Source organism: Lissotriton vulgaris, unplaced genomic scaffold, assembly GCF_964263255.1.
Source record: "Lissotriton vulgaris unplaced genomic scaffold, aLisVul1.2 SCAFFOLD_496, whole genome shotgun sequence".
Taxonomy (NCBI): Eukaryota; Metazoa; Chordata; class Amphibia; order Caudata; family Salamandridae; genus Lissotriton; species Lissotriton vulgaris.
In genome coordinates this window covers 63,558-89,128 of record NW_028255038.1, presented here as the reverse complement: position 1 = coordinate 89,128, position 25,571 = coordinate 63,558, and the positions used below count along the sequence as shown (strand labels likewise).

Genomic DNA, 25,571 nt, shown 5'->3' with positions numbered 1-25,571 from the left:
TAATACATTGATATTTGCATCTCCTTTCCTAGCCTGCATTTTTCACTATCTTACAGGCTGTATATAATAAGTATCAATTCAGGGGCCCTTCTTCTACTCAATTCACAACTGTTTTATCACGGCATTGATAAGCAATCTACATCTGCTTCTGTTGTGTATTGGTTATCATGTTTACCTGACGTGTGAAAGCCCCATGTTTGACAGTGCGCGTTAACAAAGAGACCAATGATTTTTATTAAAAGTTGTCATGTGTTTTTGTTACCTTGCACCGGCCAAAAAGTGCTGGAGATGACTTCATTTGCAGTCACTTGAAAAGTAGGGATTCTCAAATAAATGGTAAGAGGTTGGAACAAATCTAAAGGAATGCATGGCATATCTATATGTATGTGTATTCAGGTATCCATATATAAAGATAGATAGATAGATAGATAGATAGATAGATAGATAGATAGATAGATAGATAGATAGATAGATAGATAGATAGATAGATAGATAGATAGATAGATAGATAGATAGATAGATAGATAGATAGATAGATAGATAGATAGATAGATAGATAGATAGATAGATAGATAGATAGATAGGTAGGTAGGTAGGTAGGTAGATAGATAGATAGATAGATAGATAGATAGATAGATAGATAGATAGATAGATAGATAGATAGATAGATAGATAGATAGATAGATAGATAGATAGATAGATAGATAGATAGATAGATAGATAGATAGATAGATAGATAGATAGATAGATAGATAGATAGATAGATAGATAGATAGATAGATAGATAGATAGATAGATAGATAGATAGATAGATAGATATTGGGAGAGAGAGAGCGTTAATATAAACTGAGACTTTATTTCCCATCAAGCTGTCTTTCCTTTCCTTCAGGAGCAGAATGTTCTGATCATCAGCGCTCCAGAATCTAGTGCTTGGTTGGCAAGCATCACACATTGTGATGTGTTAGCTAAGAGTTCCATGTCGTTCAGACTCATATATTCCTCTGTAGTTGTACCTTGGTGATTCAACAAAATGTGGCATCATAAGCAGCATTCTACTGCCATAGACTGGACAGAAAAAACATTTAGAATTTCACTGAAAAAGAAAAAAAGCATACTTAGGCAGAGCTTTCTGGACAGTAAGGACATTAGAGTAAGTGATGAATAAGCACTGCTTTTGTTAATTTACATAGACAGAACAGAGACTGCTGGGAAAAGCCTGAAATTAAAGGCACAGAAAAGGCCTGCTTCTGGATAGAACACTAAGAAGGGTTGAAAGTTTTTTCTCTGACCCTGGCCACTCTTACAAGCAATCCTATGATAGTCAGAAGGACCCACCCTAAAAAAGAAGGGACAGCCATTTGGACCCTTTCCACCTTTTCTATATCTCGCCTGATCGAACCTGATCGAGCGCTGATTGAGCGGATTAGCACATGTACTTCTCATTTTGGGAAGGTATTGCTTAGCTTGCTACCAGCAGCTCAGTTATGTTATGATGTTAGAGGCTTGCAAGGAATGCTTTAGTCCGGGATTAGGCAGTTTTTTATTGCTACTTGCATTCAAGGGAAAGATCATTAGCCAGAATCTGTGGCCCAGCTATTCACCTTGGCATTCCGATTTGCACAAAGGGAATAAGCATTTGAGAGAAAATGCAACATGTGTTTCTTATGTTGTTATGAACAGCTTTTTATTCTTTCTCTTTAGGGTCTAGCCAATGCAGAAATAGATAAATAAGTGCGGACTTCCTGTAAGACGTGTCCAATGCTGGGACAAAATAAAAGGGGACACTTATAAATGATAGTGATATCGTTTGAGAAAGGGTAAGTTGACACTGAATTTCATGTATATTCACAGACCAAGCATGAAAAAGTCCCCAGCATGATCTTCATTGCGTGCTTAGAGCTGGTATTAGCTTTTCAGAGGTGCAGGCCTTTCGAAGGCTCGTTGGTCTAGGGGTATGATTCTCGCTTTGGGTGCGAGAGGTCCCGGGTTCAAATCCCGGACGAGCCCTTTCATTGGTGCTTTTTTAAAGTAGTATTGAAGTATTCATTTCAAAGCCATATATCAATTTTCTCTTTGCAGTAGTGGATGAATATTTGCTAGAGTCTCATGCTTTTAACCTTGCCCTGCCTGAGCAAGTAGGAAACATTTCTCTTTAAGCATTTTGCAAAAATCCTGAACTTGCATGGCATATACAAGCGTTCAGCTAGGGCTGTCTGGGAAGGTTGCATGAAAGAAATCTAAAACCAGAGGCCCTTGGAATAGCCTGTTTTGAGAAGTTTCATCACAGAAGAATCTACTGTAGACATCTGTTTCTGTAGTGTAGTGGTTATCACCTTCGCCTCACACGCGAAAGGTCCCCGTTTCGAAACCGGGCAGAAACAGTTGTTATATTGTCTTGGCTGCAATGTTGAGAGGTGCCGTTTTGCCATGAAATTGTCCAGGCCCTGAAGATGGTTTCATGCAGACTCGTTCCAAGAAAGTGAATTCTCTTAAAAACACTAAAGTAATTGGCATGTGGATGTATCTGTTGATTCACAGACCTCGCTTTCAAAAGAGCCCTGCATTCTGTTCATTGCTCACCTAGAACATGCATTAACTTTGGGAATTGTTGGCACCAACAGGCATCTTAGTTTAGTGGAGTGTTTCTGGTGTTTAAGTGCAGAAGCCCTGGGCTCAATTCCTCGGTGACCCTTCTCAAGGTGATGATACAAATGCATCGTCACCTTTACGTTTAATGTCAGAATTGTTTATTTCTATTTGGTGGTGTATGAATGCTTGCAATAGTATGTTGATTTTTTCTAGCCTTGAATGAATAAAAGCATATCAACTCCTCTTTATGTATTTTTCTAATACATTGATATTTGCATCTCCTTTCCTAGCCTGCATTTTTCACTATCTTACAGGCTGTATATAATAAGTATCAATTCAGGGGCCCTTCTTCTACTCAATTCACAACTGTTCTATAACGGCATTGATAAGCAATCTACATCTGCTTCTGTTGTGTATTGGTTATCATGTTTACCTGACGTGTGAAAGCCCCATGTTTGACAGTGCGCGTTAACAAAGAGACCAATGATTTTTATTAAAAGTTGTCATGTGTTTTTGTTACCTTGCACCGGCCAAAAAGTGCCAGAGATGACTTCATTTGCAGTCACTTGAAAAGTAGGGATTCTCAAATAAATGGTAAGAGGTTGGAACAAATCTAAAGGAATGCATGGCATATCTATATGTATGTGTATTCAGGTATCCATATATAAAGATAGATAGATAGATAGATAGATAGATAGATAGATAGATAGATAGATAGATAGATAGATAGATAGATAGATAGATAGATAGATAGATAGATTGATAGATAGATAGATAGATAGATAGATAGATAGATAGATAGATAGATAGATAGATAGATAGATAGATAGATAGATAGATAGATAGATAGATAGATAGATAGATAGATAGATAGATAGATAGATAGATAGATAGATAGATAGATAGATAGATAGATATTGGGAGAGAGAGAGCGTTAATATAAACTGAGACTTTATTTTCCATCAAGCTGTCTTTCCTTTCCTTCAGGAGCAGAATGTTCTGATCATCAGCGCTCCAGAATCTAGTGCTTGGTTGGCAAGCATCACACATTGTGATGTGTTAGCTAAGAGTTCCATGTCCTTCAGACTCATATATTCCTCTGTAGTTGTACCTTGGTGATTCAACAAAATGTTGCATCATAAGCAGCATTCTACTGCCATAGACTGGACAGAAAAAACATTTAGAATTTCACTGAAAAAGAAAAAAAGCATACTTAGGCAGAGCTTTCTGGACAGTAAGGACATTAGAGTAAGTGATGAATAAGCACTGCTTTTGTTAATTTACATAGGCAGAACAGAGACTGCTGGGAAAAGCCTGAAATTAAAGGCACAGAAAATGCCTGCTTCTGGATAGAACACTAAGAAGGGTTGAAAGTTTTTTCTCTGACCCTGGCCACTCTTACAAGCAATCCTATGATAGTCAGAAGGACCCACCCTAAAAAAGAAGGGACAGCCATTTGGACCCTTTCCACCTTTTCTATATCTCGCCTGATCAAGCCTGATCGAGCGCTGATTGAGCGGATTAGCACATGTACTTCTCATTTTGGGAAGGTATTGCTTAGCTTGCTACCAGCAGCTCAGTTATGTAATGATGTTAGAGGCTTGCAAGGAATGCTTTAGTCCTGCATTAGGCAGTTTTTATTGCTTATTGCATTCAAGGGAAAGATCATTAGCCAGAATCTGTGGCCCAGCTATTCACCTTGGCATTCCGATTTGCACAAAGGGAATAAGCATTTGAGAGAAAATGCAACATGTGTTTCTTATGTTGTTATGAACAGCTTTTTATTCTTTCTCTTTAGGGTCTAGCCAATGCAGAAATAGATAAATAAGTGCGGACTTCCTGTAAGACGTGTCCAATGCTGGGACAAAATAAAAGGGGACACTTATAAATGATAGTGATATCGTTTGAGAAAGGGTAAGTTGACACTGAATTTCATGTATATTCACAGACCAAGCATGAAAAAGTCCCCAGCATGAACTTCATTGCGTGCTTAGAGCTGGTATTAGCTTTTCAGAGGTGCAGGCCTTTCGAAGGCTCGTTGGTTTAGGGGTATGATTCTCGCTTTGGGTGCGAGAGGTCCCGGGTTCAAATCCAGGATGAGCCCTTTCATTGGTAGTATTGAAGTATTCATTTCAAAGCCATATATCAATTTTCTCTTTGCAGTAGTGGATGAATATTTGCTAGAGTCTCATGCTTTTAACCTTGCCCTGCCTGAGCAAATAGGAAACATTTCTCTTTAAGCATTTTGCAAAAATGCTGAACTTGCATGGCATATACAAGCGTTCAGCTAGGGCTGTCTGGGAAGGTTGCATAAAAGAAATCTAAAACCAGAGGCCCTTGGAATAGCCTGTTTTGAGAAGTTTCATCACAGAAGAATCAACTGTAGACATCTGTTTCTGTAGTGTAGTGGTTATCACGTTCGCCTCACACGCGAAAGGTCCCCGGTTCGAAACCGGGCAGAAACAGTTGTTATATTGTCTTGGCTGCAATGTTGAGAGGTGCCGTTTTGCCATGAAATTGTCCAGGCCCTGAAGATGGTTTCATGCAGACTCGTTCCAAGAAAGTGAATTCTCTTAAAAACACTAAAGTAATTAACATGTGGATGTATCTGTTGATTCACAGACCTCGCTTTCAAAAGAGCCCTGCATTCTGTTCATTGCTCACCTAGAACATGCATTAACTTTGGGAATTGTTGGCACCAACAGGCATCTTAGTTTAGTGGAGTGTTTCTGGTATTTAAGTGCAGAAGCCCTGGGCTCAATTCCTCAGTGACCCTTCTCAAGGTGATGATACAAATGCATCGTCACCTTTACGTTTAATGTCAGAATTGTTTATTTCTATTTGGTGGTGTATGAATGCTTGCAATAGTATGTTGATTTTTTCTAGCCTTGAATGAATAAAAGCATATCACTCCTCTTTATGTATTTTTCTAATACATTGATATTTGCATCTCCTTTCCTAGCCTGCATTTTTCACTATCTTACAGGCTGTATATAATAAGTATCAATTCAGGGGCCCTTCTTCTACTCAATTCACAACTGTTCTATCACGGCATTGATAAGCAATCTACATCTGCTTCTGTTGTGTATTGGTTATCATGTTTACCTGACGTGTGAAAGCCCCATGTTTGACAGTGCGCGTTAACAAAGAGACCAATGATTTTTATTAAAAGTTGTCATGTGTTTTTGTTACCTTGCACCGGCCAAAAAGTGCCAGAGATGACTTCATTTGCAGTCACTTGAAAAGTAGGGATTCTCAAATAAATGGTAAGAGGTTGGAACAAATCTAAAGGAATGCATGGCATATCTATATGTATGTGTATTCAGGTATCCATATATAAAGATAGATAGATAGATAGATAGATAGATAGATAGATAGATAGATAGATAGATAGATAGATAGATAGATAGATAGATAGATAGATAGATAGATAGATAGATAGATAGATAGATAGATAGATAGATAGATAGATAGATAGATAGATAGATAGATAGATAGATAGATAGATAGATAGATAGATAGATAGATAGATAGATAGATAGATATTGGGAGAGAGAGAGCGTTAATATAAACTGAGACTTTATTTTCCATCAAGCTGTCTTTCATTTCCTTCAGGAGCAGAATGTTCTGATCATCAGCGCTCCAGAATCTAGTGCTTGGTTGGCAAGCATCACACATTGTGATGTGTTAGCTAAGAGTTCCATGTCGTTCAGACTCATATATTCCTCTGTAGTTGTACCTTGGTGATTCAACAAAATGTGGCATCATAAGCAGCATTCTACTGCCATAGACTGGACAGAAAAAACATTTAGAATTTCACTGAAAAAAAAAAAAAGCATACTTAGGCAGAGCTTTCTGGACAGTAAGGACATTAGAGGAAGTGATGAATAAGCACTGCTTTTGTTAATTTACATAGGCAGAACAGAGACTGCTGGGAAAAGCCTGAAATTAAAGGCACAGAAAATGCCTGCTTCTGGATAGAACACTAAGAAGGGTTGAAAGTTTTTTCTCTGACCCTGGCCACTCTTACAAGCAATCCTACGATAGTCAGAAGGACCCACCCTAAAAAAGAAGGGACAGCCATTTGGACCCTTTCCACCTTTTCTATATCGAGCCTGATCGAGCGCTGATCGAGCGCTGATTGAGCGGATTAGCACATGTACTTCTCATTTTGGGAAGGTATTGCTTAGCTTGCTACCAGCAGCTCAGTTATGTTATGATGTTAGAGGCTTGCAAGGAATGCTTTAGTCCCGCATTAGGCAGTTTTTATTGCTTATTGCATTCAAGGGAAAGATCATTAGCCAGAATCTGTGGCCCAGCTATTCACCTTGGCATTCCGATTTGCACAAAGGGAATAAGCATTTGAGAGAAAATGCAACATGTGTTTCTTATGTTGTTATGAACAGCTTTTTATTCTTTCTCTTTAGGGTCTAGCCAATGCAGAAATAGATAAATAAGTGCGGACTTCCTGTAAGACGTGTCCAATGCTGGGACAAAATAAAAGGGGACACTTATAAATGATAGTGATATCGTTTGAGAAAGGGTAAGTTGACACTGAATTTCATGTATATTCACAGACCAAGCATGAAAAAGTCCCCAGCATGATCTTCATTGCGTGCTTAGAGCTGGTATTAGCTTTTCAGAGGTGCAGGCCTTTCGAAGGCTCGTTGGTTTAGGGGTATGATTCTCGCTTTGGGTGCGAGAGGTCCCGGGTTCAAATCCAGGATGAGCCCTTTCATTGGTGCTTTTTTAAAGTAGTATTGAAGTATTCATTTCAAAGCCATATATCAATTTTCTCTTTGCAGTAGTGGATGAATATTTGCTAGAGTCTCATGCTTTTAACCTTGCCCTGCCTGAGCAAATAGGAAACATTTCTCTTTAAGCATTTTGCAAAAATGCTGAACTTGCATGGCATATACAAGCGTTCAGCTAGGGCTGTCTGGGAAGGATGCATAAAAGAAATCTAAAACCAGAGGCCCTTGGAATAGCCTGTTTTGAGAAGTTTCATCACAGAAGAATCAACTGTAGACATCTGTTTCTGTAGTGTAGTGGTTATCACGTTCGCCTCACACGCGAAAGCTCCCCGGTTCGAAACCGGGCAGAAACAGTTGTTATATTGTCTTGGCTGCAATGTTGAGAGGTGCCGTTTTGCCATGAAATTGTCAAGGCCCTGAAGATGGTTTCATGCAGACTCGTTCCAAGAAAGTGAATTCTCTTAAAAACACTAAAGTAATTAACATGTGGATGTATCTGTTGATTCACAGACCTCGCTTTCAAAAGAGCCCTGCATTCTGTTCATTGCTCACCTAGAACATGCATTAACTTTGGGAATTGTTGGCACCAACAGGCATCTTAGTTTAGTGGAGTGTTTCTGGTATTTAAGTGCAGAAGCCCTGGGCTCAATTCCTCAGTGACCCTTCTCAAGGTGATGATACAAATGCATCGTCACCTTTACGTTTAATGTCAGAATTGTTTATTTCTATTTGGTGGTGTATGAATGCTTGCAATAGTATGTTGATTTTTTCTAGCCTTGAATGAATAAAAGCATATCACTCCTCTTTATGTATTTTTCTAATACATTGATATTTGCATCTCCTTTCCTAGCCTGCATTTTTCACTATCTTACAGGCTGTATATAATAAGTATCAATTCAGGGGCCCTTCTTCTACTCAATTCACAACTGTTCTATCACGGCATTGATAAGCAATCTACATCTGCTTCTGTTGTGTATTGGTTATCATGTTTACCTGACGTGTGAAAGCCCCATGTTTGACAGTGCGCGTTAACAAAGAGACCAATGATTTTTATTAAAAGTTGTCATGTGTTTTTGTTACCTTGCACCGGCCAAAAAGTGCCAGAGATGACTTCATTTGCAGTCACTTGAAAAGTAGGGATTCTCAAATAAATGGTAAGAGGTTGGAACAAATCTAAAGGAATGCATGGCATATCTATATGTATGTGTATTCAGGTATCCATATATAAAGATAGATAGATAGATAGATAGATAGATAGATAGATAGATAGATAGATAGATAGATAGATAGATAGATAGATAGATAGATAGATAGATAGATATATAGATAGATAGATAGATAGATAGATAGATAGATAGATAGATAGATAGATAGATAGATAGATAGATAGATAGATAGATAGATAGATAGATAGATAGATAGATAGATAGATAGATAGATAGATAGATAGATATTGGGAGAGAGAGAGCGTTAATATAAACTGAGACTTTATTTTCCATCAAGCTGTCTTTCATTTCCTTCAGGAGCAGAATGTTCTGATCATCAGCGCTCCAGAATCTAGTGCTTGGTTGGCAAGCATCACACATTGTGATGTGTTAGCTAAGAGTTCCATGTCGTTCAGACTCATATATTCCTCTGTAGTTGTACCTTGGTGATTCAACAAAATGTGGCATCATAAGCAGCATTCTACTGCCATAGACTGGACAGAAAAAACATTTAGAATTTCACTGAAAAAGAAAAAAAGCATACTTAGGCAGAGCTTTCTGGACAGTAAGGACATTAGAGTAAGTGATGAATAAGCACTGCTTTTGTTAATTTACATAGGCAGAACAGAGACTGCTGGGAAAAGCCTGAAATTAAAGGCACAGAAAATGCCTGCTTCTGGATAGAACACTAAGAAGGGTTGAAAGTTTTTTCTCTGACCCTGGCCACTCTTACAAGCAATCCTACGATAGTCAGAAGGACCCACCCTAAAAAAGAAGGGACAGCCATTTGGACCCTTTCCACCTTTTCTATATCTCGCCTGATCTCGCCTGATCGAGCGCTGATTGAGCGGATTAGCACATGTACTTCTCATTTTGGGAAGGTATTGCTTAGCTTGCTACCAGCAGCTCAGTTATGTTATGATGTTAGAGGCTTGCAAGGAATGCTTTAGTCCCGCATTAGGCAGTTTTTATTGCTTATTGCATTCAAGGGAAAGATCATTAGCCAGAATCTGTGGCCCAGCTATTCACCTTGGCATTCCGATTTGCACAAAGGGAATAAGCATTTGAGAGAAAATGCAACATGTGTTTCTTATGTTGTTATGAACAGCTTTTTATTCTTTCTCTTTAGGGTCTAGCCAATGCAGAAATAGATAAATAAGTGCGGACTTCCTGTAAGACGTGTCCAATGCTGGGACAAAATAAAAGGGGACACTTATAAATGATAGTGATATCGTTTGAGAAAGGGTAAGTTGACACTGAATTTCATGTATATTCACAGACCAAGCATGAAAAAGTCCCCAGCATGATCTTCATTGCGTGCTTAGAGCTGGTATTAGCTTTTCAGAGGTGCAGGCCTTTCGAAGGCTCGTTGGTCTAGGGGTATGATTCTCGCTTTGGGTGCGAGAGGTCCCGGGTTCAAATCCAGGATGAGCCCTTTCATTGGTGCTTTTTTAAAGTAGTATTGAAGTATTCATTTCAAAGCCATATATCAATTTTCTCTTTGCAGTAGTGGATGAATATTTGCTAGAGTCTCATGCTTTTAACCTTGCCCTGCCTGAGCAAATAGGAAACATTTCTCTTTAAGCATTTTGCAAAAATGCTGAACTTGCATGGCATATACAAGCGTTCAGCTAGGGCTGTCTGGGAAGGTTGCATAAAAGAAATCTAAAACCAGAGGCCCTTGGAATAGCCTGTTTTGAGAAGTTTCATCACAGAAGAATCAACTGTAAACATCTGTTTCTGTAGTGTAGTGGTTATCACGTTCGCCTCACACGCGAAAGGTCCCCGGTTCGAAACCGGGCAGAAACAGTTGTTATATTGTCTTGGCTGCAATGTTGAGAGGTGCCGTTTTGCCATGAAATTGTCCAGGCCCTGAAGATGGTTTCATGCAGACTCGTTCCAAGAAAGTGAATTCTCTTAAAAACACTAAAGTAATTAACATGTGGATGTATCTGTTGATTCACAGACCTCGCTTTCAAAAGAGCCCTGCTTTCTGTTCATTGCTCACCTAGAACATGCATTAACTTTGGGAATTGTTGGCACCAACAGGCATCTTAGTTTAGTGGAGTGTTTCAGGTATTTAAGTGCAGAAGCCCTGGGCTCAATTCCTCAGTGACCCTTCTCAAGGTGATGATACAAATGCATCGTCACCTTTACGTTTAATGTCAGAATTGTTTATTTCTATTTGGTGGTGTATGAATGCTTGCAATAGTATGTTGATTTTTTCTAGCCTTGAATGAATAAAAGCATATCACTCCTCTTTATGTATTTTTCTAATACATTGATATTTGCATCTCCTTTCCTAGCCTGCATTTTTCACTATCTTACAGGCTGTATATAATAAGTATCAATTCAGGGGCCCTTCTTCTACTCAATTCACAACTGTTCTATCACGGCATTGATAAGCAATCTACATCTGCTTCTGTTGTGTATTGGTTATCATGTTTACCTGACGTGTGAAAGCCCCGTGTTTGACAGTGCGCGTTAACAAAGAGACCAATGATTTTTATTAAAAGTTGTCATGTGTTTTTGTTACCTTGCACCGGCCAAAAAGTGCCAGAGATGACTTCATTTGCAGTCACTTGAAAAGTAGGGATTCTCAAATAAATGGTAAGAGGTTGGAACAAATCTAAAGGAATGCATGGCATATCTATATGTATGTGTATTCAGGTATCCATATATAAAGATAGATAGATAGATAGATAGATAGATAGATAGATAGATAGATAGATAGATAGATAGATAGATAGATAGATAGATAGATAGATAGATAGATAGATAGATAGATAGATAGATAGATAGATAGATAGATAGATAGATAGATAGATAGATAGATAGATAGATAGATAGATAGATAGATAGATAGATAGATAGATAGATAGATAGATAGATAGATAGATAGATAGATAGATAGATATTGGGAGAGAGAGAGCGTTAATATAAACTGAGACTTTATTTTCCATCAAGCTGTCTTTCATTTCCTTCAGGAGCAGAATGTTCTGATCATCAGCACTCCAGAATCTAGTGCTTGGTTGGCAAGCATCACACATTGTGATGTGTTAGCTAAGAGTTCCATGTCGTTCAGACTCATATATTCCTCTGTAGTTGTACCTTGGTGATTCAACAAAATGTGGCATCATAAGCAGCATTCTACTGCCATAGACTGGACAGAAAAAACATTTCGAATTTCACTGAAAAAGAAAAAAAGCATACTTAGGCAGAGCTTTCTGGACAGTAAGGACATTAGAGTAAGTGATGAATAAGCACTGCTTTTGTTAATTTACATAGGCAGAACAGAGACTGCTGGGAAAAGCCTGAAATTAAAGGCACAGAAAATGCCTGCTTCTGGATAGAACACTAAGAAGGGTTGAAAGTTTTTTCTCTGACCCTGGCCACTCTTACAAGCAATCCTACGATAGTCAGAAGGACCCACCCTAAAAAAGAAGGGACAGCCATTTGGACCCTTTCCACCTTTTCTATATCTCGCCTGATCGAGCCTGATTGAGCGGATTAGCACATGTACTTCTCATTTTGGGAAGGTATTGCTTAGCTTGCTACCAGCAGCTCAGTTATGTTATGATGTTAGAGGCTTGCAAGGAATGCTTTAGTCCCGCATTAGGCAGTTTTTATTGCTTTTTGCATTCAAGGGAAAGATCATTAGCCAGAATCTGTGGCCCAGCTATTCACCTTGGCATTCCGATTTGCACAAAGGGAATAAGCATTTGAGAGAAAATGCAACATGTGTTTCTTATGTTGTTATGAACAGCTTTTTATTCTTTCTCTTTAGGGTCTAGCCAATGCAGAAATAGATAAATAAGTGCGGACTTCCTGTAAGACGTGTCCAATGCTGGGACAAAATAAAAGGGGACACTTATAAATGATAGTGATATCGTTTGAGAAAGGGTAAGTTGACACTGAATTTCATGTATATTCACAGACCAAGCATGAAAAAGTCCCCAGCATGATCTTCATTGCGTGCTTAGAGCTGGTATTAGCTTTTCAGAGGTGCAGGCCTTTCGAAGGCTCGTTGGTCTAGGGGTATGATTCTCGCTTTGGGTGCGAGAGGTCCTGGGTTTAAATCCCGGACGAGCCCTTTCATTGGTGCTTTTTTAAAGTAGTATTGAAGTATTCATTTCAAAGCCATATATCAATTTTCTCTTTGCAGTAGTGGATGAATATTTGCTAGAGTCTCATGCTTTTAACCTTGCCCTGCCTGAGCAAATAGGAAACATTTCTCTTTAAGCATTTTGCAAAAATGCTGAACTTGCATGGTATATACAAGCGTTCAGCTAGGGCTGTCTGGGAAGGTTGCATGAAAGAAATCTAAAACCAGAGGCCCTTGGAATAGCCTGTTTTGAGAAGTTTCATCACAGAAGAATCAACTGTAGACATCTGTTTCTGTAGTGTAGTGGTTATCACGTTCGCCTCACATGCGAAAGGTCCCCGGTTTGAAACCGGGCAGAAACAGTTGTTATATTGTCTTGGCTGCAATGTTGAGAGGTGCCATTTTGCCATGAAATTGTCCAGGCCCTGAAGATGGTTTCATGCAGACTCGTTCCAAGAAAGTGAATTCTCTTAAAAACACTAAAGTAATTGGCATGTGGATGTATCTGTTGATTCACAGACCTCGCTTTCAAAAGAGCCCTGCATTCTGTTCATTGCTCACCTAGAACATGCATTAACTTTGGGAATTGTTGGCACCAACAGGCATCTTAGTTTAGTGGAGTGTTTCTGGTATTTAAGTGCAGAAGCCCTGGGCTCAATTCCTCAGTGACCCTTCTCAAGGTGATGATACAAATGCATCGTCACCTTTACGTTTAATGTCAGAATTGTTTATTTCTATTTGGTGGTGTATGAATGCTTGCAATAGTATGTTGATTTATTCTAGCCTTGAATGAATAAAAGCATATCACTCCTCTTTATGTATTTTTCTAATACATTGATATTTGCATCTCCTTTCCTAGCCTGCATTTTTCACTATCTTACAGGCTGTATATAATAAGTATCAATTCAGGGGCCCTTCTTCTACTCAATTCACAACTGTTCTATCACGGCATTGATAAGCAATCTACATCTGCTTCTGTTGTGTATTGGTTATCATGTTTACCTGACGTGTGAAAGCCCCATGTTTGACAGTGCGCGTTAACAAAGAGACCAATGATTTTTATTAAAAGTTGTCATGTGTTTTTGTTACCTTGCACCGGCCAAAAAGTGCCAGAGATGACTTCATTTGCAGTCACTTGAAAAGTAGGGATTCTCAAATAAATGGTAAGAGGTTGGAACAAATCTAAAGGAATGCATGGCATATCTATATGTATGTGTATTCAGGTATCCATATATAAAGATAGATAGATAGATAGATAGATAGATAGATAGATAGATAGATAGATAGATAGATAGATAGATAGATAGATAGATAGATAGATAGATAGATAGATAGATAGATAGATAGATAGATAGATAGATAGATAGATAGATAGATAGATAGATAGATAGATAGATAGATAGATAGATAGATAGATATTGGGAGAGAGAGAGCGTTAATATAAACTGAGACTTTATTTTCCATCAAGCTGTCTTTCATTTCCTTCAGGAGCAGAATGTTCTGATCATCAGCGCTCCAGAATCTAGTGCTTGGTTGGCAAGCATCACACATTGTGATGTGTTAGCTAAGAGTTCCATGTCGTTCAGACTCATATATTCCTCTGTAGTTGTACCTTGGTGATTCAACAAAATGTGGCATCATAAGCAGCATTCTACTGCCATAGACTGGACAGAAAAAACATTTAGAATTTCACTGAAAAAGAAAAAAAGCATACTTAGGCAGAGCTTTCTGGACAGTAAGGACATTAGAGTAAGTGATGAATAAGCACTGCTTTTGTTAATTTACATAGGCAGAACAGAGACTGCTGGGAAAAGCCTGAAATTAAAGGCACAGAAAATGCCTGCTTCTGGATAGAACACTAAGAAGGGTTGAAAGTTTTTTCTCTGACCCTGGCCACTCTTACAAGCAATCCTACGATAGTCAGAAGGACCCACCCTAAAAAAGAAGGGACAGCCATTTGGACCCTTTCCACCTTTTCTATATCTCGCCTGATCGAGCGCTGATTGAGCGGATTAGCACATGTACTTCTCATTTTGGGAAGGTATTGCTTAGCTTGCTACCAGCAGCTCAGTTATGTTATGATGTTAGAGGCTTGCAAGGAATGCTTTAGTCCCGCATTAGGCAGTTTTTATTGCTTATTGCATTCAAGGGAAAGATCATTAGCCAGAATCTGTGGCCCAGCTATTCACCTTGGCATTCCGATTTGCACAAAGGGAATAAGCATTTGAGAGAAAATGCAACATGTGTTTCTTATGTTGTTATGAACAGCTTTTTATTCTTTCTCTTTAGGGTCTAGCCAATGCAGAAATAGATAAATAAGTGCGGACTTCCTGTAAGACGTGTCCAATGCTGGGACAAAATAAAAGGGGACACTTATAAATGATAGTGATATCGTTTGAGAAAGGGTAAGTTGACACTGAATTTCATGTATATTCACAGACCAAGCATGAAAAAGTCCCCAGCATGATCTTCATTGCGTGCTTAGAGCTGGTATTAGCTTTTCAGAGGTGCAGGCCTTTCGAAGGCTCGTTGGTTTAGGGGTATGATTCTCGCTTTGGGTGCGAGAGGTCCCGGGTTCAAATCCAGGATGAGCCCTTTCATTGGTGCTTTTTTAAAGTAGTATTGAAGTATTCATTTCAAAGCCATATATCAATTTTCTCTTTGCAGTAGTGGATGAATATTTGCTAGAGTCTCATGCTTTTAACCTTGCCCTGCCTGAGCAAATAGGAAACATTTCTCTTTAAGCATTTTGCAAAAATGCTGAACTTGCATGGCATATACAAGCGTTCAGCTAGGGCTGTCTGGGAAGGATGCATAAAAGAAATCTAAAACCAGAGGCCCTTGGAATAGCCTGTTTTGAGAAGTTTCATCACAGAAGAATCAACTGTAGACATCTGTTTCTGTAGTGTAGTGGTTATCACGTTCGCCTCACACGCGAAAGGTCCCCGGTTCGAAACCGGGCAGAAACAGTTGTTATATTGTCTTGGCTGCAATGTTGAGAGGTGCCGTTTTGCCATGAAATTGTCCAGGCCCTGAAGATGGTTTCATGCAGACTCGTTCCAAGAAAGTGAATTCTCTTAAAAACACTAAAGTAATTAACATGTGGATGTATCTGTTGATTCACAGACCTCGCTTTCAAAAGAGCCCTGCATTCTGTTCATTGCTCACCTAGAACAGCCATTAACTTTGGGAATTGTTGGCACCAACAGGCATCTTAGTTTAGTGGAGTGTTTCTGGTATTTAAGTGCAGAAGCCCTGGGCTCAATTCCTCAGTGACCCTTCTCAAGGTGATGATACAAATGCATCGTCACCTTTACGTTTAATGTCAGAATTGTTTATTTCTATTTGGTGGTGTATGAATGCTTGCAATAGTATGTTGATTTTTTCTAGCCTTGAATGAATAAAAGCATATCACTCCTCTTTATGTATTTTTCTAATACATTGATATTTGCATCTCCTTTCCTAGCCTGCATTTTTCACTATCTTACAGGCTGTATATAATAAGTATCAATTCAGGGGCCCTTCTTCTACTCAATTCACAACTGTTCTATCACGGCATTGATAAGCAATCTACATCTGCTTCTGTTGTGTATTGGTTATCATGTTTACCTGACGTGTGAAAGCCCCATGTTTGACAGTGCGCGTTAACAAAGAGACCAATGATTTTTATTAAAAGTTGTCATGTGTTTTTGTTACCTTGCACCGGCCAAAAAGTGCCAGAGATGACTTCATTTGCAGTCACTTGAAAAGTAGGGATTCTCAAATAAATGGTAAGAGGTTGGAACAAATCTAAAGGAATGCATGGCATATCTATATGTATGTGTATTCAGGTATCCATATATAAAGATAGATAGATAGATAGATAGATAGATAGATAGATAGATAGATAGATAGATAGATAGATAGATAGATAGATAGATAGATAGATAGATAGATAGATAGATAGATAGATAGATAGATAGATAGATAGATAGATAGATAGATAGATAGATAGATAGATAGATAGATAGATAGATAGATAGATAGATAGATAGATAGATAGATAGATAGATAGATAGATATTGGGAGAGAGAGAGCGTTAATATAAACTGAGACTTTATTTTCCATCAAGCTGTCTTTCATTTCCTTCAGGAGCAGAATGTTCTGATCATCAGCGCTCCAGAATCTAGTGCTTGGTTGGCAAGCATCACACATTGTGATGTGTTAGCTAAGAGTTCCATGTCGTTCAGACTCATATATTCCTCTGTAGTTGTACCTTGGTGATTCAACAAAATGTGGCATCATAAGCAGCATTCTACTGCCATAGACTGGACAGAAAAAACATTTAGAATTTCACTGAAAAAGAAAAAAAGCATACTTAGGCAGAGCTTTCTGGACAGTAAGGACATTAGAGTAAGTGATGAATAAGCACTGCTTTTGTTAATTTACATAGGCAGAACAGAGACTGCTGGGAAAAGCCTGAAATTAAAGGCACAGAAAATGCCTGCTTCTGGATAGAACACTAAGAAGGGTTGAAAGTTTTTTCTCTGACCCTGGCCACTCTTACAAGCAATCCTACGATAGTCAGAAGGACCCACCCTAAAAAAGAAGGGACAGCCATTTGGACCCTTTCCACCTTTTCTATATCTCGCCTGATCTCGCCTGATCGAGCGCTGATTGAGCGGATTAGCACATGTACTTCTCATTTTGGGAAGGTATTGCTTAGCTTGCTACCAGCAGCTCAGTTATGTTATGATGTTAGAGGCTTGCAAGGAATGCTTTAGTCCCGCATTAGGCAGTTTTTATTGCTTATTGCATTCAAGGGAAAGATCATTAGCCAGAATCTGTGGCCCAGCTATTCACCTTGGCATTCCGATTTGCACAAAGGGAATAAGCATTTGAGAGAAAATGCAACATGTGTTTCTTATGTTGTTATGAACAGCTTTTTATTCTTTCTCTTTAGGGTCTAGCCAATGCAGAAATAGATAAATAAGTGCGGACTTCCTGTAAGACGTGTCCAATGCTGGGACAAAATAAAAGGGGACACTTATAAATGATAGTGATATCGTTTGAGAAAGGGTAAGTTGACACTGAATTTCATGTATATTCACAGACCAAGCATGAAAAAGTCCCCAGCATGATCTTCATTGCGTGCTTAGAGCTGGTATTAGCTTTTCAGAGGTGCAGGCCTTTCGAAGGCTCGTTGGTCTAGGGGTATGATTCTCGCTTTGGGTGCGAGAGGTCCCGGGTTCAAATCCAGGATGAGCCCTTTCATTGGTGCTTTTTTAAAGTAGTATTGAAGTATTCATTTCAAAGCCATATATCAATTTTCTCTTTGCAGTAGTGGATGAATATTTGCTAGAGTCTCATGCTTTTAACCTTGCCCTGCCTGAGCAAATAGGAAACATTTCTCTTTAAGCATTTTGCAAAAATGCTGAACTTGCATGGCATATACAAGCGTTCAGCTAGGGCTGTCTGGGAAGGTTGCATAAAAGAAATCTAAAACCAGAGGCCCTTGGAATAGCCTGTTTTGAGAAGTTTCATCACAGAAGAATCAACAGTAGACATCTGTTTCTGTAGTGTAGTGGTTATCACGTTCGCCTCACACGCGAAAGGTCCCCGGTTCGAAACTGGGCAGAAACAGTTGTTATATTGTCTTGGCTGCAATGTTGAGAGGTGCCGTTTTGCCATGAAATTGTCCAGGCCCTGAAGATGGTTTCATGCAGACTCGTTCCAAGAAAGTGAATTCTCTTAAAAACACTAAAGTAATTAACATGTGGATGTATCTGTTGATTCACAGACCTCGCTTTCAAAAGAGCCCTGCATTCTGTTCATTGCTCACCTAGAACATGCATTAACTTTGGGAATTGTTGGCACCAACAGGCATCTTAGTTTAGTGGAGTGTTTCTGGTATTTAAGTGCAGAAGCCCTGGGCTCAATTCCTCAGTGACCCTTCTCAAGGTGATGATACAAATGCATCGTCACCTTTACGTTTAATGTCAGAATTGTTTATTTCTATTTGGTGGTGTATGAATGCTTGCAATAGTATGTTGATTTTTTCTAGCCTTGAATGAATAAAAGCATATCACTCCTCTTTATGTATTTTTCTAATACATTGATATTTGCATCTCCTTTCCTAGCCTGCATTTTTCACTATCTTACAGGCTGTATATAATAAGTATAAATTCAGGGGCCCTTCTTCTACTCAATTCACAACTGTTCTATCACGGCATTGATAAGCAATCTACATCTGCTTCTGTTGTGTATTGGTTATCATGTTTACCTGACGTGTGAAAGCCCCATGTTTGACAGTGCGCGTTAACAAAGAGACCAATGATTTTTATTAAAAGTTGTCATGTGTTTTTGTTACCTTGCACCGGCCAAAAAGTGCCAGAGATGACTTCATTTGCAGTCACTTGAAAAGTAGGGATTCTCAAATAAATGGTAAGAGGTTGGAACAAATCTAAAGGAATGCATGGCATATCTATATGTATGTGTATTCAGGTATCCATATATAAAGATAGATAGATAGATAGATAGATAGATAGATAGATAGATAGATAGATAGATAGATAGATAGATAGATAGATAGATAGATAGATAGATAGATAGATAGATAGATAGATAGATAGATAGATAGATAGATAGATAGATAGATAGATAGATAGATAGATAGATATTGGGAGAGAGAGAGCGTTAATATAAACTGAGACTTTATTTTCCATCAAGCTGTCTTTCATTTCCTTCAGGAGCAGAATGTTCTGATCATCAGCGCTCCAGAATCTAGTGCTTGGTTGGCAAGCATCACACATTGTGATGTGTTAGCTAAGAGTTCCATGTCGTTCAGACTCATATATTCCTCTGTAGTTGTACCTTGGTGATTCAACAAAATGTGGCATCATAAGCAGCATTCTACTGCCATAGACTGGACAGAAAAAACATTTAGAATTTCACTGAAAAAAAAAAAAAGCATACTTAGGCAGAGCTTTCTGGACAGTAAGGACATTAGAGTAAGTGATGAATAAGCACTGCTTTTGTTAATTTACATAGGCAGAACAGAGACTGCTGGGAAAAGCCTGAAATTAAAGGCACAGAAAATGCCTGCTTCTGGATAGAACACTAAGAAGGGTTGAAAGTTTTTTCTCTGACCCTGGCCACTCTTACAAGCAATCCTACGATAGTCAGAAGGACCCACCCTAAAAAAGAAGGGACAGCCATTTGGACCCTTTCCACCTTTTCTATATCGAGCCTGATCGAGCGCTGATCGAGCGCTGATTGAGCGGATTAGCACATGTACTTCTCATTTTGGGAAGGTATTGCTTAGCTTGCTACCAGCAGCTCAGTTATGTTATGATGTTAGAGGCTTGCAAGGAATGCTTTAGTCCCGCATTAGGCAGTTTTTATTGCTTATTGCATTCAAGGGAAAGATCATTAGCCAGAATCTGTGGCCCAGCTATTCACCTTGGCATTCCGATTTGCACAAAGGGAATAAGCATTTGAGAGAAAATGCAACATGTGTTTCTTATGTTGTTATGAACAGCTTTTTATTCTTTCTCTTTAGGGTCTAGCCAATGCAGAAATAGATAAATAAGTGCGGACTTCCTGTAAGACGTGTCCAATGCTGGGACAAAATAAAAGGGGACACTTATAAATGATAGTGATATCGTTTGAGAAAGGGTAAGTTGACACTGAATTTCATGTATATTCACAGACCAAGCATGAAAAAGTCCCCAGCATGATCTTCATTGCGTGCTTAGAGCTGGTATTAGCTTTTCAGAGGTGCAGGCCTTTCGAAGGCTCGTTGGTTTAGGGGTATGATTCTCGCTTTGGGTGCGAGAGGTCCCGGGTTCAAATCCAGGATGAGCCCTTTCATTGGTGCTTTTTTAAAGTAGTATTGAAGTATTCATTTCAAAGCCATATATCAATTTTCTCTTTGCAGTAGTGGATGAATATTTGCTAGAGTCTCATGCTTTTAACCTTGCCCTGCCTGAGCAAATAGGAAACATTTCTCTTTAAGCATTTTGCAAAAATGCTGAACTTGCATGGCATATACAAGCGTTCAGCTAGGGCTGTCTGGGAAGGATGCATAAAAGAAATCTAAAACCAGAGGCCCTTGGAATAGCCTGTTTTGAGAAGTTTCATCACAGAAGAATCAACTGTAGACATCTGTTTCTGTAGTGTAGTGGTTATCACGTTCGCCTCACACGCGAAAGGTCCCCGGTTCGAAACCGGGCAGAAACAGTTGTTATATTGTCTTGGCTGCAATGTTGAGAGGTGCCGTTTTGCCATGAAATTGTCAAGGCCCTGAAGATGGTTTCATGCAGACTCGTTCCAAGAAAGTGAATTCTCTTAAAAACACTAAAGTAATTAACATGTGGATGTATCTGTTGATTCACAGACCTCGCTTTCAAAAGAGCCCTGCATTCTGTTCATTGCTCACCTAGAACATGCATTAACTTTGGGAATTGTTGGCACCAACAGGCATCTTAGTTTAGTGGAGTGTTTCTGGTATTTAAGTGCAGAAGCCCTGGGCTCAATTCCTCAGTGACCCTTCTCAAGGTGATGATACAAATGCATCGTCACCTTTACGTTTAATGTCAGAATTGTTTATTTCTATTTGGTGGTGTATGAATGCTTGCAATAGTATGTTGATTTTTTCTAGCCTTGAATGAATAAAAGCATATCACTCCTCTTTATGTATTTTTCTAATACATTGATATTTGCATCTCCTTTCCTAGCCTGCATTTTTCACTATCTTACAGGCTGTATATAATAAGTATCAATTCAGGGGCCCTTCTTCTACTCAATTCACAACTGTTCTATCACGGCATTGATAAGCAATCTACATCTGCTTCTGTTGTGTATTGGTTATCATGTTTACCTGACGTGTGAAAGCCCCATGTTTGACAGTGCGCGTTAACAAAGAGACCAATGATTTTTATTAAAAGTTGTCATGTGTTTTTGTTACCTTGCACCGGCCAAAAAGTGCCAGAGATGACTTCATTTGCAGTCACTTGAAAAGTAGGGATTCTCAAATAAATGGTAAGAGGTTGGAACAAATCTAAAGGAATGCATGGCATATCTATATGTATGTGTATTCAGGTATCCATATATAAAGATAGATAGATAGATAGATAGATAGATAGATAGATAGATAGATAGATAGATAGATAGATAGATAGATAGATAGATAGATAGATAGATAGATAGATAGATAGATAGATAGATAGATAGATAGATAGATAGATAGATAGATAGATAGATAGATAGATAGATAGATAGATATTGGGAGAGAGAGAGCGTTAATATAAACTGAGACTTTATTTTCCATCAAGCTGTCTTTCATTTCCTTCAGGAGCAGAATGTTCTGATCATCAGCGCTCCAGAATCTAGTGCTTGGTTGGCAAGCATCACACATTGTGATGTGTTAGCTAAGAGTTCCATGTCGTTCAGACTCATATATTCCTCTGTAGTTGTACCTTGGTGATTCAACAAAATGTGGCATCATAAGCAGCATTCTACTGCCATAGACTGGACAGAAAAAACATTTAGAATTTCACTGAAAAAGAAAAAAAGCATACTTAGGCAGAGCTTTCTGGACAGTAAGGACATTAGAGTAAGTGATGAATAAGCACTGCTTTTGTTAATTTACATAGGCAGAACAGAGACTGCTGGGAAAAGCCTGAAATTAAAGGCACAGAAAATGCCTGCTTCTGGATAGAACACTAAGAAGGGTTGAAAGTTTTTTCTCTGACCCTGGCCACTCTTACAAGCAATCCTACGATAGTCAGAAGGACCCACCCTAAAAAAGAAGGGACAGCCATTTGGACCCTTTCCACCTTTTCTATATCTCGCCTGATCTCGCCTGATCGAGCGCTGATTGAGCGGATTAGCACATGTACTTCTCATTTTGGGAAGGTATTGCTTAGCTTGCTACCAGCAGCTCAGTTATGTTATGATGTTAGAGGCTTGCAAGGAATGCTTTAGTCCCGCATTAGGCAGTTTTTATTGCTTATTGCATTCAAGGGAAAGATCATTAGCCAGAATCTGTGGCCCAGCTATTCACCTTGGCATTCCGATTTGCACAAAGGGAATAAGCATTTGAGAGAAAATGCAACATGTGTTTCTTATGTTGTTATGAACAGCTTTTTATTCTTTCTCTTTAGGGTCTAGCCAATGCAGAAATAGATAAATAAGTGCGGACTTCCTGTAAGACGTGTCCAATGCTGGGACAAAATAAAAGGGGACACTTATAAATGATAGTGATATCGTTTGAGAAAGGGTAAGTTGACACTGAATTTCATGTATATTCACAGACCAAGCATGAAAAAGTCCCCAGCATGATCTTCATTGCGTGCTTAGAGCTGGTATTAGCTTTTCAGAGGTGCAGGCCTTTCGAAGGCTCGTTGGTCTAGGGGTATGATTCTCGCTTTGGGTGCGAGAGGTCCCGGGTTCAAATCCAGGATGAGCCCTTTCATTGGTGCTTTTTTAAAGTAGTATTGAAGTATTCATTTCAAAGCCATATATCAATTTTCTCTTTGCAGTAGTGGATGAATATTTGCTAGAGTCTCATGCTTTTAACCTTGCCCTGCCTGAGCAAATAGGAAACATTTCTCTTTAAGCATTTTGCAAAAATGCTGAACTTGCATGGCATATACAAGCGTTCAGCTAGGGCTGTCTGGGAAGGTTGCATAAAAGAAATCTAAAACCAGAGGCCCTTGGAATAGCCTGTTTTGAGAAGTTTCATCACAGAAGAATCAACTGTAAACATCTGTTTCTGTAGTGTAGTGGTTATCACGTTCGCCTCACACGCGAAAGGTCCCCGGTTCGAAACCGGGCAGAAACAGTTGTTATATTGTCTTGGCTGCAATGTTGAGAGGTGCCGTTTTGCCATGAAATTGTCCAGGCCCTGAAGATGGTTTCATGCAGACTCGTTCCAAGAAAGTGAATTCTCTTAAAAACACTAAAGTAATTAACATGTGGATGTATCTGTTGATTCACAGACCTCGCTTTCAAAAGAGCCCTGCTTTCTGTTCATTGCTCACCTAGAACATGCATTAACTTTGGGAATTGTTGGCACCAACAGGCATCTTAGTTTAGTGGAGTGTTTCAGGTATTTAAGTGCAGAAGCCCTGGGCTCAATTCCTCAGTGACCCTTCTCAAGGTGATGATACAAATGCATCGTCACCTTTACGTTTAATGTCAGAATTGTTTATTTCTATTTGGTGGTGTATGAATGCTTGCAATAGTATGTTGATTTTTTCTAGCCTTGAATGAATAAAAGCATATCACTCCTCTTTATGTATTTTTCTAATACATTGATATTTGCATCTCCTTTCCTAGCCTGCATTTTTCACTATCTTACAGGCTGTATATAATAAGTATCAATTCAGGGGCCCTTCTTCTACTCAATTCACAACTGTTCTATCACGGCATTGATAAGCAATCTACATCTGCTTCTGTTTTGTATTGGTTATCATGTTTACCTGACGTGTGAAAGCCCCGTGTTTGACAGTGCGCGTTAACAAAGAGACCAATGATTTTTATTAAAAGTTGTCATGTGTTTTTGTTACCTTGCACCGGCCAAAAAGTGCCAGAGATGACTTCATTTGCAGTCACTTGAAAAGTAGGGATTCTCAAATAAATGGTAAGAGGTTGGAACAAATCTAAAGGAATGCATGGCATATCTATATGTATGTGTATTCAGGTATCCATATATAAAGATAGATAGATAGATAGATAGATAGATAGATAGATAGATAGATAGATAGATAGATAGATAGATAGATAGATAGATAGATAGATAGATAGATAGATAGATAGATAGATAGATAGATAGATAGATAGATAGATAGATAGATAGATAGATAGATAGATATTGGGAGAGAGAGAGCGTTAATATAAACTGAGACTTTATTTTCCATCAAGCTGTCTTTCATTTCCTTCAGGAGCAGAATGTTCTGATCATCAGCACTCCAGAATCTAGTGCTTGGTTGGCAAGCATCACACATTGTGATGTGTTAGCTAAGAGTTCCATGTCGTTCAGACTCATATATTCCTCTGTAGTTGTACCTTGGTGATTCAACAAAATGTGGCATCATAAGCAGCATTCTACTGCCATAGACTGGACAGAAAAAACATTTCGAATTTCACTGAAAAAGAAAAAAAGCATACTTAGGCAGAGCTTTCTGGACAGTAAGGACATTAGAGTAAGTGATGAATAAGCACTGCTTTTGTTAATTTACATAGGCAGAACAGAGACTGCTGGGAAAAGCCTGAAATTAAAGGCACAGAAAATGCCTGCTTCTGGATAGAACACTAAGAAGGGTTGAAAGTTTTTTCTCTGACCCTGGCCACTCTTACAAGCAATCCTACGATAGTCAGAAGGACCCACCCTAAAAAAGAAGGGACAGCCATTTGGACCCTTTCCACCTTTTCTATATCTCGCCTGATCGAGCCTGATCGAGCGCTGATTGAGCGGATTAGCACATGTACTTCTCATTTTGGGAAGGTATTGCTTAGCTTGCTACCAGCAGCTCAGTTATGTTATGATGTTAGAGGCTTGCAAGGAATGCTTTAGTCCCGCATTAGGCAGTTTTTATTGCTTTTTGCATTCAAGGGAAAGATCATTAGCCAGAATCTGTGGCCCAGCTATTCACCTTGGCATTCCGATTTGCACAAAGGGAATAAGCATTTGAGAGAAAATGCAACATGTGTTTCTTATGTTGTTATGAACAGCTTTTTATTCTTTCTCTTTAGGGTCTAGCCAATGCAGAAATAGATAAATAAGTGCGGACTTCCTGTAAGACGTGTCCAATGCTGGGACAAAATAAAAGGGGACACTTATAAATGATAGTGATATCGTTTGAGAAAGGGTAAGTTGACACTGAATTTCATGTATATTCACAGACCAAGCATGAAAAAGTCCCCAGCATGATC

General features: G+C 38.9%; 9 non-coding genes across 9 annotated transcripts; all 9 read left to right on the top strand.

Moving 5' to 3' along the window:
• The first annotated feature begins 1,935 nt into the window (after positions 1 to 1,935).
• On the top strand, positions 1,936 to 2,007 carry TRNAP-UGG (transfer RNA proline (anticodon UGG)). Its single transcript has one exon. It is a non-coding gene; the product is annotated as a tRNA-Pro (tRNA).
• A 2,974-nt stretch (positions 2,008 to 4,981) lies between these two features.
• On the top strand, positions 4,982 to 5,054 carry TRNAV-CAC (transfer RNA valine (anticodon CAC)). The gene has a single exon. It is a non-coding gene; the product is annotated as a tRNA-Val (tRNA).
• A 2,569-nt stretch (positions 5,055 to 7,623) lies between these two features.
• TRNAV-CAC (transfer RNA valine (anticodon CAC)) lies at positions 7,624 to 7,696 on the top strand. The gene has a single exon. It is a non-coding gene; the product is annotated as a tRNA-Val (tRNA).
• Positions 7,697 to 10,284: 2,588 nt separating this feature from the next.
• On the top strand, positions 10,285 to 10,357 carry TRNAV-CAC (transfer RNA valine (anticodon CAC)). Its single transcript has one exon. It is a non-coding gene; the product is annotated as a tRNA-Val (tRNA).
• A 2,585-nt stretch (positions 10,358 to 12,942) lies between these two features.
• TRNAV-CAC (transfer RNA valine (anticodon CAC)) lies at positions 12,943 to 13,015 on the top strand. The gene has a single exon. It is a non-coding gene; the product is annotated as a tRNA-Val (tRNA).
• A 2,534-nt stretch (positions 13,016 to 15,549) lies between these two features.
• Positions 15,550 to 15,622, top strand: TRNAV-CAC (transfer RNA valine (anticodon CAC)). Its single transcript has one exon. It is a non-coding gene; the product is annotated as a tRNA-Val (tRNA).
• Positions 15,623 to 18,202: 2,580 nt separating this feature from the next.
• On the top strand, positions 18,203 to 18,275 carry TRNAV-CAC (transfer RNA valine (anticodon CAC)). Its single transcript has one exon. It is a non-coding gene; the product is annotated as a tRNA-Val (tRNA).
• Positions 18,276 to 20,800: 2,525 nt separating this feature from the next.
• On the top strand, positions 20,801 to 20,873 carry TRNAV-CAC (transfer RNA valine (anticodon CAC)). The gene has a single exon. It is a non-coding gene; the product is annotated as a tRNA-Val (tRNA).
• A 2,532-nt stretch (positions 20,874 to 23,405) lies between these two features.
• On the top strand, positions 23,406 to 23,478 carry TRNAV-CAC (transfer RNA valine (anticodon CAC)). Its single transcript has one exon. It is a non-coding gene; the product is annotated as a tRNA-Val (tRNA).
• Positions 23,479 to 25,571: the final 2,093 nt, after the last annotated feature.